Source organism: Macrotis lagotis, chromosome 5, assembly GCF_037893015.1.
Source record: "Macrotis lagotis isolate mMagLag1 chromosome 5, bilby.v1.9.chrom.fasta, whole genome shotgun sequence".
Classification (NCBI taxonomy): Eukaryota; Metazoa; Chordata; class Mammalia; order Peramelemorphia; family Peramelidae; genus Macrotis; species Macrotis lagotis.
In genome coordinates this window covers 35,954,175-35,969,758 of record NC_133662.1, presented here as the reverse complement: position 1 = coordinate 35,969,758, position 15,584 = coordinate 35,954,175, and the positions used below count along the sequence as shown (strand labels likewise).

Sequence of the window (15,584 nt, the reverse complement as noted above, 5' to 3'; positions counted from 1 at the left end):
AATGTTGGCAAAGATACTACCTCTGGTTTGCTTTATGACTTTGGGATAGGGAACAAAAGAATTTTTTTCCTTTTTTTCTACCAATCTTTTTTTTTGTAGTTTTGAGTTTTATATTTTCCTTCCTCCCTCCTTTTCTCCCCTCTCCCCTTTATAGTAAGCAATCTAATATAGGCTATACATGTGTAATTATGCTAAACATAGATCTATATTAATCATGTAAACATAATTTCTAAAGAAGTGAAAATAGATTTCACACCAAAGAAAATGGAGAGGTGCATGGTAGGTGTGAGGCAGTTACAAAAAAAATCAATGAGAATTAAAAAAAATTTTTTAAATCGGTCTTTTTTTTAGTTCCATATTCTTTACCTTCTACCTACTCCTCTCCCACTTATTGAGAAAGCTAGGGGAAAAAACAGGTTAAAATTTTATCAATCAAAATAAATTTCCACTTTAGCTATGTTTCCCCCAAAACATATCCTTCAGTCAGCACACTATCAGTTCTCCATCTGAAGACAGCATGTTTTATCAAGAGTACCCCAGAAAACTGATTAGTTCCTTTGTATTGATCAGAGTTCCCAAGTCTTTCATAGTTGTTTGTCTGTACAGTATTATTGTATAAATTGTTCTGGTTTCTCTCATTTTATTTTGCATAAATTCATACATATGTCTTCTCAAGTTTTTCTGAAATCATTGCCTAAATAATTCCTTATAGCACAATAGAATCCTATCGTATACATCCATTCTCTGTTGGGTATGCCCATAGATTCCATTTCTTTGCCAGCATAAAAAGATTTTCTATAAATGTTCTTGTACATATATATATGTATATATTAATATTTTACTTCTTTGATCTCTTTGGGTTATAGACCTAGTAATGGTGTCACTGGATCGAAGGATATGCACAGTTTAATAGCTTTTTTGGATATGGTTCCAGATCCATTTCCAGAACAACTTAGACCAATTCACAGTGTCACCAATAGTTCATTAACGTAGATTTTTCTACAGTCACTGTAGCATGTCATTTTTCTTTTCTTTTATCAGCTTTGTGAGGATGATGGGTGTGAAGTTGTTAAAGTGCATTTATATGTGATTTTGAGCATTTCATCTTTGAAAACTGCCAATTTATATCCTTTGACCCTTTGTCAATTGGGAAACAGCTCTTATTCTTTTGAATTTGATTCAATTTGCTATGTTAGAAATGAAACTTTTATTTAAGAAATTTGCTGCAAAGATTTTCCCCCTAATTTCCTTCTTCTGATTTTATATGCATTAGTTTTGTTTTGTATCCTTTCTGTTTTTTAGTTATAAACTCTTTTTGTAGGACGCCCTGAGTCGAACTGAAAGGACAATATGGATAAGAGATACATAGGATGGACTGGTATGGATGGGTTCATCTTTAGAGATAATACAGTGAGATAACAGACCTAATTGTGTACTTGAGAGTACTTCCATTGGATATGATGAAGTGGTTTTATACTCATGGAAATTGGTATGAAAACAGGGCTTAGAAGCTATAATGCTGATATAGTTATCAAAAGCTATGTAAATCTTGCATTCTGTTTCCTGTGGTGTAGTGTAAACTAACTTCATTTCACTGTTTGCACTTGTGATGGAATCTTAGTGGCTTAGAAGTATTGATACTATCGCAATGGAATTTGCAGATAAAAAATTAGAGTAAACTCCTAATATCTCACAATAAAACAGCAGAGATAGACTTTTTGACTTCATATATTGACTTAGTGAATAAATATTTTATATATTAAAATAACATATTTGTATTGCATTTGACAGTTTTTAAAAGTGCATCCACATTATCAGAGTGGCAATATGCAGTACAAGAACATAATACTAGATTTGAAATCAGGATCTTCATGCCAGGAAATCACTTAATTTCTTCATTTCTCTGGGTATTTTACCTCTGTAAAACACACACACACACACACACACACACACACACACACACATATATGTGGGGGGGTTGGCAAACTAATCTCTAGATCTTTTCAGCTCTAAATGCTATGATCTGGTTTCATTCTCATATAACCACTCTTAAGGAGGTAGAGTAGGTATAAACACACCTTGAGGTCAGGTCCTGACTTATTTTTGTATTTGTCTTTTCTCCCCCAATTCTATTTCCTTAGCTATTACCTTGTACTTAGTACAGGAGTTTTATAAATGATTGCTGAATGTTTGAATAAATTTATAGATGATGGTCAAGTGGCTGATCTAAGGTTACATGGTGTCTTGGGATGGGGGGAATGGTGGTGTGTGTGTGTGTGTGTGTGTGTGTGTGTGTGTGTGTGTGTGTGTGTGTGTTATACCCGCCTTGTTTTGAATAATCCAAAACTACCAAAAAGGACATGTTCTCTTCCTAAAGTATATTAAGGAAGACCAGAAAGTGAGACAATGAAGAAAATACATGTAGATTGATGTAGACTTAATCAACAATGTGATATTAGCATTATAACAGAATTTAAAGCTAAAAGAAACTGTAAAGATATATATTCTTATTTTATCAGTTTACAGAAAAGAAAATTGAGACTAGAAACAGATTTACTCCAGGTCACACTGGCAGTAAGAAAACAGAGCTTGGATTTGAACCCAGACATTCTGACTAAAATCCATATCTCTTGAAAATTACCATGAGTGATGAAAGTGGAAGTTAATTGATATATTTCATAAATTTAATTTCACAGTTGATAGAGAAGGCAGTTATTTTAATAGGTTAAAGAACAAAAGAGTTAGTAGGTAATATTAAAATACCAAGAAACCAAAAGGCCAGCTTATTAGGTTCAAATGTGATGAATTGGGTCTTGTAATGTGTCTACTTGGAACAGAATTGTGCTTCAGGTATAAATGCCTTTTTGTTGCAATATGATTCAATTACATCTCCATTTTTAAAAATTGCATTTGACCTATCCCTACTCTACAACCACCTAGTCAAGCTTATCTTTCTTGGAACCCAGTTTCATCATCAGTAAAATAAGGAGGTTGGACAAGATAATCTCTATTATAGTCTTTTCCAATTCCAGCATTCTATGACTTATGATCTATATGTCTGTTCTTCCTTTAGCATCATTTCAAAATTAATTTAGATTGCTTAGACCAACAATTTCTGACATACACAGAAGCAAGTATAGAATTTCTGGTGTACAAAAGAGAAGCCTAATAAAACATGGAATTATGAATTGATGCAGGCATGCAAGGTATTATCTGACATAGAATGACTAATAACTTGATTCTATTTTTAAAGGATTCATTTTATAAATGATAGAACTGGAACACTCTCATATGATATACTGTATTAACTGCAGAAATAAAATAAAGAATGTCCATGTAAATAGAACACATTACTTTAAAAAACTGATGTTCTAAAACAAAAATGATATAGGAGCATGTATTTTTTAAAAGCAAAAGTATTTTTACTATCCTTTTTCTGGCTTAATACCCTCAAATGATAGGTTGGTTATATGTCAAAGCTAAAAATCTATCAGGGGACAAAAAAGGGACAAAAAAGGGAAAATGCATTAATGGTTCTAGGGGTGTGTGTGTGTGTGTGTGTGTGTGTGTGTGTGTGTTTGTGTGTAGTTTAGCTAGCAAAAAAAATAATGGGATGAGAAATTGAAAGAGCAGTATGTTCTAACCTTGATCCTGTCAATAGCTATGGAATGTGGGGTAAGTCATAGGATCATAAAATTTGGATGGGAAAATGAAATTTTAGATAATTTGGATTGATTTTTAATCTATGGTCCATAAATTCCAAAGATCAGAGGTGGTCTGGTAAATAACTACTTTTTTGGGGGAAATTGTGTCCATTTAAGTTTAATCTACATTACTGACATTTTCTCTGTCACTTAAATCTAAGCAATTAATATTATAAATTATGACTTGTATCTTGCCAGTATCTAAGGTGTGAATATGAACACTAAAAATTTAATAATCAGCTGCCAGTAGGAGTCTGTGGACAGATTTCAGGGGATTTGTGAATTAGTTTTTAAAATGTTTTAATAATGTTTTTAAAATGTTTTGATATAACAGTATAATTGGTTTCCTTGATAATCCTATGTATTTTATTTTATATACTCAAAAACATTCTGATCCTAGTTCCACTAGATTATCCAAAGTGTATATGATACCCCAAAGGCCTCTCAAACTTTATTTTACAAATGAAGAAATTGAAATTCAGAAAGGTTAGTGATTTGTCTGAAGTCACTCAATTTCCTAATCTGTAAAAAAAAAAAGTGATACCACCTATTTCTCAGCACCATTATAAAGAAAAAAATAAAATAATGTATGCAAAAGCATATATTATTTGCAATTGTAAAATTATAACTTGAAAATTAAAGATGTATTTAGAAATAAAGCTTATTTTTAAATAATTGTGCCATTTAATTAAATTAAGCTTTGGATTTGTCATGGTAGATTATAGAAAAAGTGCTTGGTATATAAGAAAAATGATTTGAAGGAAAAGCAGAAGAAAAAAATTTGTACAATTTTAAACAAAAGCCCAATTTCCTTTTCCTTCCAATTTGTATTCACTGACTTTCCTCTTCATCTGTACTTTTGAAACAGAACATACTCTAGAAAGAGAATTAATATTTTTCAGATGTTCATACTTCAAAGAAGTATGATAAAATAAATTGAAATTTATTTTAAAGTCTAAATCTAGATAAGTTTTTAAATTTATATTTAAACATGTTTTTATCTTTGCTGCCTCTCACCATTCACAATCAAATTGAATAATTTAAAAAACAAACCTTTCACAACAAACATATATAGTTCAGGAAAGCAAATACTCAAATTGACTATGTCCAAAAATGCCCAGGCAGTGGTAAAACTCTTCATCTTTTTTAGCCAGTCACTTCAACCTCCTTGTCCTTGTGTATATGTGAAAATCTAGGCATCTAGCTCACATGCAATTAGTGAGAACTTAAGTAAACTATTGAATTGAGTTACATCCACTCTTCATTTTCAACCCTCCCCCCATCCCCCACCCTACCCCACATACATACAGAGCCTGGTGGAGATGCCAGTGACAGTGAATTAAATGGGGCAAGAAAAGATCCTAGAGTCAACAAATTGTTAACCAATTGATGCATAACAGAAAGCTGAATGTAGACACAGCTGTTTCTTGGAAAATGATAGGAACATCAGGGAAGTCAGTCAGGTCACAGTGGCAAAGGAAGGGGGAAAACTCCGACATCTGAGAGTTAAAGAGAACTGGGCTTTTTTAAAAAATTTTTTTCATGCTGACAAGATCATGTAATACTTATGGGAATGACACTAAGGATGGAAAGATAATGGACAGGAGAAAGAAAGGAAATGTATATGACAGTTGATGCCTCTTCTTAGTCTATGGGAACTTTCCCTTTATCAACAAAGTTAATTGATATATTATCATATAATTGATAAATTCTAGGGAATTGTTAGAGGCAAGTAAGAGATTAAGTTACTTGCCCAGTCATATACCTAAAAAGTTTCAGAGACAGAATTCCAACCCAGAATGCCCACCTCAGCACTCTACACCACAGTAATACTGCTACAGATACTGAGCAGCCAGATGATATAGTAGGAAGAATGCCGGCTTTGAAGTCAGGAGGATCTGAGTTCAAATCCAACTTTCAATTTATTGGTTGTGTGACCTTGGGAAAGTCTCTTAACCTTGCTTGCTTCACAAACAGGGCTGTCTTCAGTCTTCCTGATTTTATAAGTGGTCACTGAACTCAAGATAACCTTGGAGGAGAAAATGAGGTTGGGGATTTAGCACAACAATCCTTTCACTCAAATCCAATTCACTTGCATATTATGATGTCATGGTCCTCTTTGAGAACAAAGGACAAATATCATCACATGTACAGTCAGTATATTGTAGTACCACACCATTGTGTAATATTGCTACATAGGATTACATAGTAATCCTATTTTATACCTAATTCTAAAATATTGTGTAATCTAATTATTCAGAGGCAAGCAGTCTAGTTAATCCATTCTCAGATAATGTGTCTCTTGTATCTCTCACGTGTACCTTGGACACATACTGTAAAATTAAGTCAAATAATTCTTGCTAATTAGAACAATACTGTAACTAGTCTTTTTGTTGTTTTCCTTGAGTCAACTCCAACAATATAACAAATTTCTCAGTGTTAGATCTTTTTTTCATTATTCCAAGCAATAATTCTGAAACTTGAAAAACATTTGGATTAGTGATATTAAGATTTACAACAATAGGTAAAAACTGATACTGGGGAGGAAGGGTTGGACCAGGCCATTGAAAACTATATATTTATCTATATAGTTTAAGTACAAATTCAATTAAGCTAAATTCAACAAGCATTTATACATTTAATTTCATTTTTCATAATTAAAAATAGCCATTATAGATAATAGTTGGTTTTGCAAAGGGGAAGTCCAAACTAGTTATTCTTTTTCTTTTTTAATTTTTATTTATTCTTATTTTGTACAAATAATTTCTTTATACATTACTAAAATATTCTTGTTTAAGAATAAACATAATACCCTCTCCCCCCAAGAAAATATAGACCCACATAAGTGATAAAGTAAAGGGGAGAGAAAAAGTTAAAATTGAAATTAAAAAAAAAAATAATAATTGTAGGTATGGCCAGGTGGCACAGTGGACAGAGCACTGGCCCTGGAGCCAGTAGCACCTGAGCCCAAATCCAGCCCCAGACACCCAACAATCACCCAGCTGTGTGACCCCATTGCCCTATAAAAACCAAAAAAAAAATACCCAAAATAAAATAAAATAGTAATAATAGTAGGGGTGGCTGGTTGCCTGACAGATCACTGTCCCTTGAGCCAGGAGCACCCAGGTCCAAATCCAGCCTCAGACACCCAACAATCACCCAGCTGTGTGGCCCCAGGCAGGCCACCCATCCCCATTTGCCCTGCAACACCCCCCCAGAAAATAATAATAATAATAATAATAATAATAATAATAATAATAATAATAATAATAATAATGCTTCAGTCTATGTTTCAACACCACCAGCTCTGTCACAGGTAGATCACATTCTTTAGGATAAGTCCATCACAAAAGTTACTTCCATATTTTTCCACCATTGCCATTGCTGATCATAACTCCTTCCATTCATACTTCTCTATTACCATGAACTATATTTTCTCTCTCCTTTCACTCTGACACTGCTGTAGGGTAGTTGAGTGGCATGGCAGACAGATCCCTGGCCCCGAACCCACATACCACCCCTTACCCAGCAACCACCACAATATATCTTCAAATTCAGTTTTCTCCCGTGCTTCATCTATAAAAGCTCCTTTTACCTGCTCTATTAAATGAGAAGGTTCATATGAGTATTATCAGTATTATTTTTCTATCCAGGAATACATGTAGTTCATCATCATTAAGTCCCTCATATTTTCCTCTTCTCCTCCACTATCTATGCTTCACCTGAGTCCTGTATTTGAAGATCAAACCTTCTGTTCAGCTCTGGCCATTCCAACAGGAACATTCAAAATTCATCTTTTTCCCTGGAAGAGGATGCTCAGTTTTGCTGGGTAGTTGATTCTCAGTTGCATTCTGAGCTCTTTTGCCTTCCAGAATACTATATTCCAAGCCCTATGAGCTTTTAATATAGTTGCTGCTAAGTCCTGTGTGATCCTGACTGCAGTTGCACGATATTTGAATTGTGTCCTTCTGGCTGCTTTGTAATATTTTCTCTTTGACTTGGGAGTTCTGGAACTTGGCTATAATATTCCTGGGGGTTGGTTTTTTTTTTGGATCTCTTTCTTGGGGAGATCAGTGGATTTTCTCCATTTCTATTTTGCCCTCTGCTTCTAGGATATCAGGGCAATTTTCCTGTAATAATTCTTTGAAAATGATGTCAGGGCTCTTTTCCTGGTCATGACTTTCAGGTATTCCAATAATTTTTTTTAAGGTTTTTGCAAGGCAGATGGAGTTAAGTGGCTTGCCTAAGGCCACACGGCTAGGTAATTATTAAGTGTCTGAGACCGGATTTGAACCCAGGTACTCCTGACTCCAGGGCCAGTGCTTTATCCACTGTGCCACCTAGCCACCCCAATTCCAATAATTTTTAAATTATCTTTCCTCAATCTGTTTTCCATATCTGTTGTTTTTTCAATGAGATGTTTCACATTTTCTTCTAATTTTTCATTCTTTTTTGAAGTATTGAGTCCTGATTGCTCATAAAATCAGCAATCTCCCTGAGTTCTATTCTTTGTCTGATGGATTTGTTTTCCTCAGAGAGCTTTCTTATCTCCTTTTCCATCTGGCCAATTCTGCTTTTTTAAAGCATTGTTCTCCTCAATAACTTTTTGAACTGTTTTATCCATTTGACCTATGCTGGGTTTTAACCTGTTATTTTCTTCAGCATTTTTTTGGATCTCCTTGACTAAGCTGCTGACTTCATTTTCATGTTTTTCCTGCATCTCTCTCATTTCTTTTCCCAGTTTTTCTTCTATCTCCCTCACTTGATTTTCAAAGTCTTTTTTGAGCTCTGTCATGGCCTGAGCCCAATTTCTGTTTTTCTTGGAGTCTTTAGATGCAGGAGCTTGTACCTCCTCATCTTCAGATTGAGTGTTTTGATCCTTCTTGGGATCACAGGCAAAGTATTTATCAATGGTGTTCCTCTTTTTTCCTCTGCTTACTCATTTTCCCAGCCTGTGCCTGGTTTTGGAGTGCTTCCTGAGCTTTTGGGACTCTCCCACAAGGATCTCAGTGTGTGAGGCTCTGTCTTCCCTCCTGGTCTGTGAATGACCACAAGCACACCCCTCTACCATGGGGTTGAGGTGGGGGGGGGCTGCTGTTCTATGGGGGGGGCTAGACTATGATCAAGATCTGAATGTGGTCAGAGCCCCAGAATCCTGCTCCAGGGATAGAGGACAGAGCTTGGCAGTCTCTCTCCACTCCCCTCCCTAGGCTCAGCTTGCTAATGCCTTGGGAGTTCTTGCTTACTGGTTCCGCCTGCTTCTGGTTCCTGGATCTGGGCTGCTAGAGCCATGCTGCTTGCTGTGTGTCCTGAGGGCTGGGCTTCACATGCTTGTTCTGACAGAGGTCCCCCTGCTGTTCCCCCAAGTTGTGCCTGGTACTCCCTGGCGTCTAGATCAGGAAACTGCCCCCACTGCTGTGAGCAGCGGCTCCTAGTGCCCTGGGGCTGCTTCTGGGAGGCTGAAGTTCCTTTGCTCTGGCAGGCCACCCTCTGGTGGGCCACCCCTCCGACCCTGTGGAGCCAAGCCTTCCGGCTCTTTTCCAGGTTACCTTGGATTGGAGAATTTTGCCTCACTGGATCCCTCTGTGGGTCCTATCTCTCGAAAATGTAGTTAGAGTCCTTAGTTTATAAGTTTTGCTCCAAAGCAACTAAGAGAAGGTCCTCTCCTGTTGCCATCTTGGCTCTTCCCCTCCCCCCAAATAAATCTAGTTATGCTTTTTCTAAATTTAAATTTGAGAAGGAAGATTTTTTTTTTAGGTTTTTGCAAGGCAAATGGGGTTAAGTGGCTTGCCCAAGGCCACACAGCTATGTAATTATTAAGTGTCTGAGACTGGATTTGAACCCAGGTACTCCTGACTCCAGGGCCGGTGCTTTATCCACTATGCCACCTAGCCACCCCCCTGAAGGAAGGAATTTCAAGGGATGAGTAAGTGGTAAGGTAAACAACACAGGCTACATAACATAGACAGTAATGGTCTCAACATTCTTTGATGCGCAGTTTACCATAATACATGACAGTTTCTAAGACAGCCATATAATGGTTCTCAGACTAATTGGTCAACACTGGAAGCTATCTTTTGATGAGTCTGATATTATATCTTATCTGCTTACCTGTGTCAATTTGAAAAAAAATTAAAGGGAAGCATTTCAATTCTGCTTCTTCCTTTGTTAGGTCCTTAGCTTTTATGATGGGTTCAATGTTATTCTCTCTGCAGGTATAACTCCAAAATCATTGTATCCAGTCTGAAAGCACTTCTACCTGTAGAATACTGATATGCCCTTTGGGGCCTTGTTAAAATGACAACCAATAACTTGCTTAGTCACTGAGATTTAATATTTTTTCATCATCTCACAAGAGCCAATGAGCATAAACTTAACTTTGCTACTGAACTTTAGTGGCATTTTACTGCCTTCTGGATTTTAATTGATGTTCCTTGATGTTTGAGACATGTCAAACTCAATATGTCTAAAAATAGACTGATATTTTCTTAAAAATTTATACCTCCAACACTAATGCATTGTTGATAAGAGTTACAATTGGAAAAATGCTCTAAGGGCAATCAAATTGTACATATCCTTTGATCCAACCATACCATTACTAGGTCTGTATCCCAAAGAAATCTTAAAAAAGGGTAAAGGACTTCCACAGATAAAAATATTTATAGCAGCCCTTTTTGTGGTGGCAAAGAATTGGAAATTGAAGGAATGCCCATCAATAGTGGGTGGTATATTAATGTAATTGTATATTATTGTACTTTAAGAAATAATAAGAAACAGGTTTCAGAAAACCTGCAAAGAAGTACATGAACTACTGAGTGACATGGGCAGAACTGTGAGAACATGGTACATAGTAACAGCAACATTATGTGATGATCAACTATAATAGACTTAGCTCTTCTAAGAAATGCAATGACCCAAGACAATTCAAGAAGGAAAATGCTATCCACCTCCAGAGAAAGAACTATGGAGTCTGAATATAGATTGGAGCATACTATTTTCACTTTTTATTTTATAGTTTTTCCCTTTTGTTCCATTTCTTCTTTCACAACATGACTAATGTGGAAATATGTTTACATAATTGCACATGTATAACCTATATCCGATTGATTGTTATCTTAGGGAGGGAGGTTGGAAAGAAGGGATAAAAAAATTGAAATTCAAAATCTTATAAAACTGAATTCTGAAAACTACATGTAATTGGAAATTTTACCAAATGTTTACCAAAAAAATAAAATCATTCCTCCTCCAAACTTCTCTATTAACTATTGATGAGACTACTATTGTGCTTTACATATTCAGAAACTTTAGTCTACTAAACTAATCAATTGTTACAATGTTAATCTTACGCCACAACATTTCTTATATTTACCTCATCTCCGTTGATACATCCTCCATCCTAGTTCAGGTCCTTATCTTTCATTGAAATTATTTCAAAAGCTTATTAACCTTTCTCCCTGACACTAGTCATACAATCCTTCATATCTTCACATGACCAGCAAGCTAATAATCCTAAAACATATTTCTGACAATTTTAATCCCTATCTCTTAGTCAAAGTTGTAACAGTTTCTCTCAAGGATAATATACAGAATTTTAGTCAGCCTTTATTAAAGAGCTCCCCAGTTCAAATAACATCTAACTTTCAAGTCTTATTCCATACTATTACTCTTCATGTATTCTCCAGTCAAATTGGTCCATTAGCTATTTCTTGTAAGTACATTTTATCTCCTTTCTCTGACTTGTACAAGTGGTTTCTCAGGTCTAGGATGTACTCCCCTTCTCACTTCTACCTCTTTAAATCTCTAACTTGCTTCAAAGCACAGTTCAGATGCCACATCTTACTCCATTTCTGTTCTAGTTATTACCATCCTCTTGAAATTTGTCCATTTAAAATTTATCGACTTTATATTTACACTTAATCTCCATATATTTTGTAACTTCCTCTCCCTCAAGAATAAAAGTTTTTTGGGGGCAGGGACTGGTTCATTTTTGTTTTTGTATCTTCAGGATATGGTCCTTAGCACAGAGATACTTTACAATAAATGTTTAATTGACTTCATGCTTAAACTTGTTACTACATCAATAAGAACCAACCCCCTCAAGATAATGGGTATGAAATACTGTATTCTCAGATTCAGCTGATATATTGGTATTTCTGATTTTTCTTTATTTTTTATTGTTATAAGTGCTTCTTGGGTAGGACAGAGAAAGGGATCTACTCAGAAAATGGAGATCATATAAAAAACACTTATCAATAAAATAAAATCTTTCGGTCTGCTAAAGGTGTCCTAGGTATTCTTTCCACCACATACATTCCACAATTATAATAACAAAAGCAAAAACCTTCCTTCTCCATATATGAACCCTTATTCTGACTGGAGCCAAAGTAAGCAAAATGCAATTATGTTGTAGAAATGGCTAATGTTTATTGCATCAGAGAACTAGTCCAGAGAGATAACTTTCTGAGACAAGTTTGAGAACAAAGTAGGAGAGAGTATAAGCTGTGATTGTTGATAAGTTGATAAGTTGTAATGAGTGATTTCTGTAGAGAAGTAAAGAAGCAGGCTTTTAGAGAAACTGTGAAATCAAAAAGGATGAGGAAGCTTATATAGAGAGCAGAAGATTGTTGGGACAAGACCATTAAGGAGCAGCTTGTGGTAGTGGTTGTGAGCCAATCCAAAGGCCACCCTAGGTCTGACAATCCAGGAGAGTCACATATTGGGTATTTCAAGTGGTTTGGAGGAGAGGAATATTTAGGCATCTATTTTGTGGCAAAGCCCTATGCTTGTCAATGAGGGAGATAGATAATGAAGAGGACAGTTTGATTATCCAAGTAACAAATCTGATATCTAAGGCCAGAATTATTTCAGCTCCTATGTTAACTAGGGTTAACTAGAATGCAGATGTTGCAAGTCCTATGAATTTTACAAATGAAGATACCACTAATAATATCCTGAAAAAAGTGAAGTTAACTTGTCCAATAGGTCGCATATTACTATGTGATAGAGACAGGATTCAAAAGCCGAGTCTTCTGATTCCAAATCTAATTTTCTTCCCAACTAAAAAGAAACATGAGAAATAACTCTAAAGGCTTTGACACCTCTAAAGAAAGGTGATGATGGAGAAGAGCAAGCCGGAATTCCGTAAGTGATGGAAGCTGAGATTTACTCAAGTGGTAGCAGAAGATACCCTGGGCCCAATTCCCCCTCAGAAGGGCGACCCTTCTCCCAGCATCCCAGGCATCCCAACATAGGAACGTCTGCCAAAAAATCCCCTCCGACAATAGTGTCAGGGCAACGGCAGACAGCGTTTTCTGAGTGCGTTTGCGCTTTCCCTGGACGTCCTTGTTTTGCGATTAAAAAGCCCTTTGGCTTCGGCCGACTCCAGGTTCATTCAAAGCCCGAAGTAGCGGGGCGCTGCCGGGCGCGGGGGCGGGGGTGGGGGTGGGGCTGCCCTCCCGCCGGGCATGCTCAGTGCAAGGGCGGCTTCTGGCTGGACTCGGAACGCAATCCCGCATTCTTGGGGATTCAGACCCTCTGAAAGAGTTCAGGGCCGCGGGAACTTCATTGCTGCTACTGCGCAGACTCTCGTTTTCACGCAGGCTTATTGGGCAGAAAACGGCTCAAACTGATGGTAGACACGTGAACCAGAGCGGACCACCCCTCCCCCCGGCTCGACTGCTTGGGATTCTCAAATTTACAATCACGAAAGTTCTATTGTCTCAGGATTGGCCCTCAGTGACACATGACATCATAGAAGTTGATTCATCCTTCGCCTTCCCATTCGTCCATCTCGCCATTGTGACGTCACCATCAGCCCACGCTTGATTGTAGGTAGCCGCCTGCCTCCCCGGCTCATCCCCGCGGTTGCTCCCGGCCTCGTCCCTCCCTCCCACGGCCTCCCGGGCTCTAGCGTGCCAGCCTCGGAGCCGGCTGCCCGCTCCAGCCTCGGCCGCTGCCCTAGCTGTCGCTGCTCTCGCAAAGCCGCCGCCTCCCGGTCTCAGGTAAGCTTCCAGCTCCGGGAAGCTCGGTCCCGGACCTGCGCCCTGCCGCGGCCGGGGGGAGCCAGGCAGGCAGCGAGGGGCAGGACCGAGCCCGGCGGCGGCTCGTGCGCCGAGAGCGGCCGGGCCGCGTCCGCCCTGCGGCTGGAGGAGCCGCATGTGGCCCCGGCCGCCGCCTCGGGGGTGGAGCCGCGGCCGGGCCCGGGCGCGGGCTGTGGAGCCGCCCTCCCCGCCCTTCGCTGCATTGCCCCCGGTCTCGCCCGGAACGCCGATGCCCATCGCACCTGTTCAGCTAGTGGCGAGCCCTCGGCGGGCTCCCCGCGCCTAGCAGGCGCCGCGCGGTGTGCGGGCTCCGCGGCCGCCGGGGGTGCATGGCTTCGCCGCGGGGCGGTCGGGGGAGGTCGGGAGCCGCCGCGGCTTCCGTTGGGGTGGAGGGCGCTGCTTTGGAGCAGGGTCGGAGGCTGGAGACAAAAAAGGAAGAAAGGAGCCAACAGCTCGAGCCCGTTCGTGCTCCGCGGCCGGGAAAGAGGCGAGCGTTGGGTCCTCGGGCCAAGTGGAGCTTGGGGGCAGGGCACGGAGGGGCTGGTTGCGGGGTGCGCCGCCCTCCCCGGGCCCCGGCTGGGAAGCCCGCTCCGGTCTAGGCAAACGGAACCGCCGCGGCTTTGTGATGAGCGGCGAGAAGGATGAGCCCTGGCCCCGGGGGAGCGGCCCCGCCGGCCCCGGCTCCCCCGCATCAGCCCGCGAAAGAGGCGGCGTGTGTGTGTGTGTGCGTGTGTCTGTACGTGTCTGTACGTTTGTATGTGTGTGTGTGTCTGTGTACGTTTGTCTGTTATGTGTGTGTGTCTGTGTGTGCGCGTGTGTCTGGAGCAGACCGCCGCGAGGGGCGCGGAGGAAGGGCCTCAGAAACTTGAGTGCGGGACGGTGTGGGGGCTCGCGGGGAGGGGGCGCCTTGCACTTGGTGAGGCTCGCGCAAACCCCCTTTTCCTTCTCGCCCCCCCCCCCCATTGGATCTCTTAGGCGGGACTTGTACTGTGAGAGGGAGGATTCGCCCCTTGACTTGTGAGGGAGCCGGGCCGGGCCGGGCCTAGGAGCCGGTGGGAGGGCGCGGAGGCCGCGGCCGCCGGGGCTTCCCTCGGAGCAGTGCCGCAGGGCCGCCGCAGCCCCGCCGCCCGGCCCCGGCCCTCCGCGGTGCGCGCTTTGTTCCGTTAACCGAGGTGAAGGCGCAACTGCCGACTTGACCCTGGGTGTTGCCCAGGAGAAGCTGCATCTCACCCGGAGCACCCTTTAAAAGACCTGGGAGCTTAGCTCAGCGAGTCACCCCTGGGACAGAGAAGCCAACACACAAACAACCCCCCCCCCCCCCAAGAGGGTATAGGAGCTGCCGGGAGGGAGGGAAAAGGCCAGTCGGACGCTGCCCTGGTCAGGCCACGGCCGGATTCTCGTGCCCCGCTCTGGGTACCACAGTCCCGAGTGGCGCTGCACGCAGCTCATAGCCTTGGGGAAGGGAGTCGGGAGAGGAGGGGAACCAGCGGGACCCTCGGAACACAGGGAGACGGCCCGAGGGACTGGAGATAGCTTCCAGAAAAGACTTTAAAGAGGGGATTCGGTGGTTAAAGAAGTCATTTGTAAGGTTGTTATGTCAAAAAGCAATTAGAGTCGTTCTGCCTGGCCCCGAGTGAACCTAAAAAAATGAGTTTATCAGACACTTAATCTGGTTCTCCAGAGAAGCACCACCGTGAAAATGCCTGCTTCGGGGTGTGACTAACTTCCTCTCCATAACCTAGGTGTTTGCCTCTTCCTTCCTTTTGCCTCTGCTTCCTTTTGTTTGCTTTTTGGTCCTCTGTCTACATGAAAATTCTGGTCAGCGGTTATTGATAAGTAA

General features: G+C 40.6%; 1 protein-coding gene across 3 annotated transcripts in view; it reads left to right on the top strand.

Moving 5' to 3' along the window:
- The first annotated feature begins 13,198 nt into the window (after window positions 1-13,198).
- ELOVL5 (ELOVL fatty acid elongase 5) overlaps window positions 13,199-15,584 on the top strand; it is an 88,571-nt gene continuing 86,185 nt past the window's right edge. The window contains exon 1 of one of the 3 annotated variants that reach the window (XM_074237207.1): window positions 13,199-13,531. The gene's annotated coding sequence lies outside the window, so the exon portion shown is untranslated. Of the gene's footprint in view, window positions 13,706-14,154; window positions 14,232-15,584 lie in introns of those variants that run through there. The other 2 variants (XM_074237205.1, XM_074237206.1) reach the window with 2 other exon arrangements.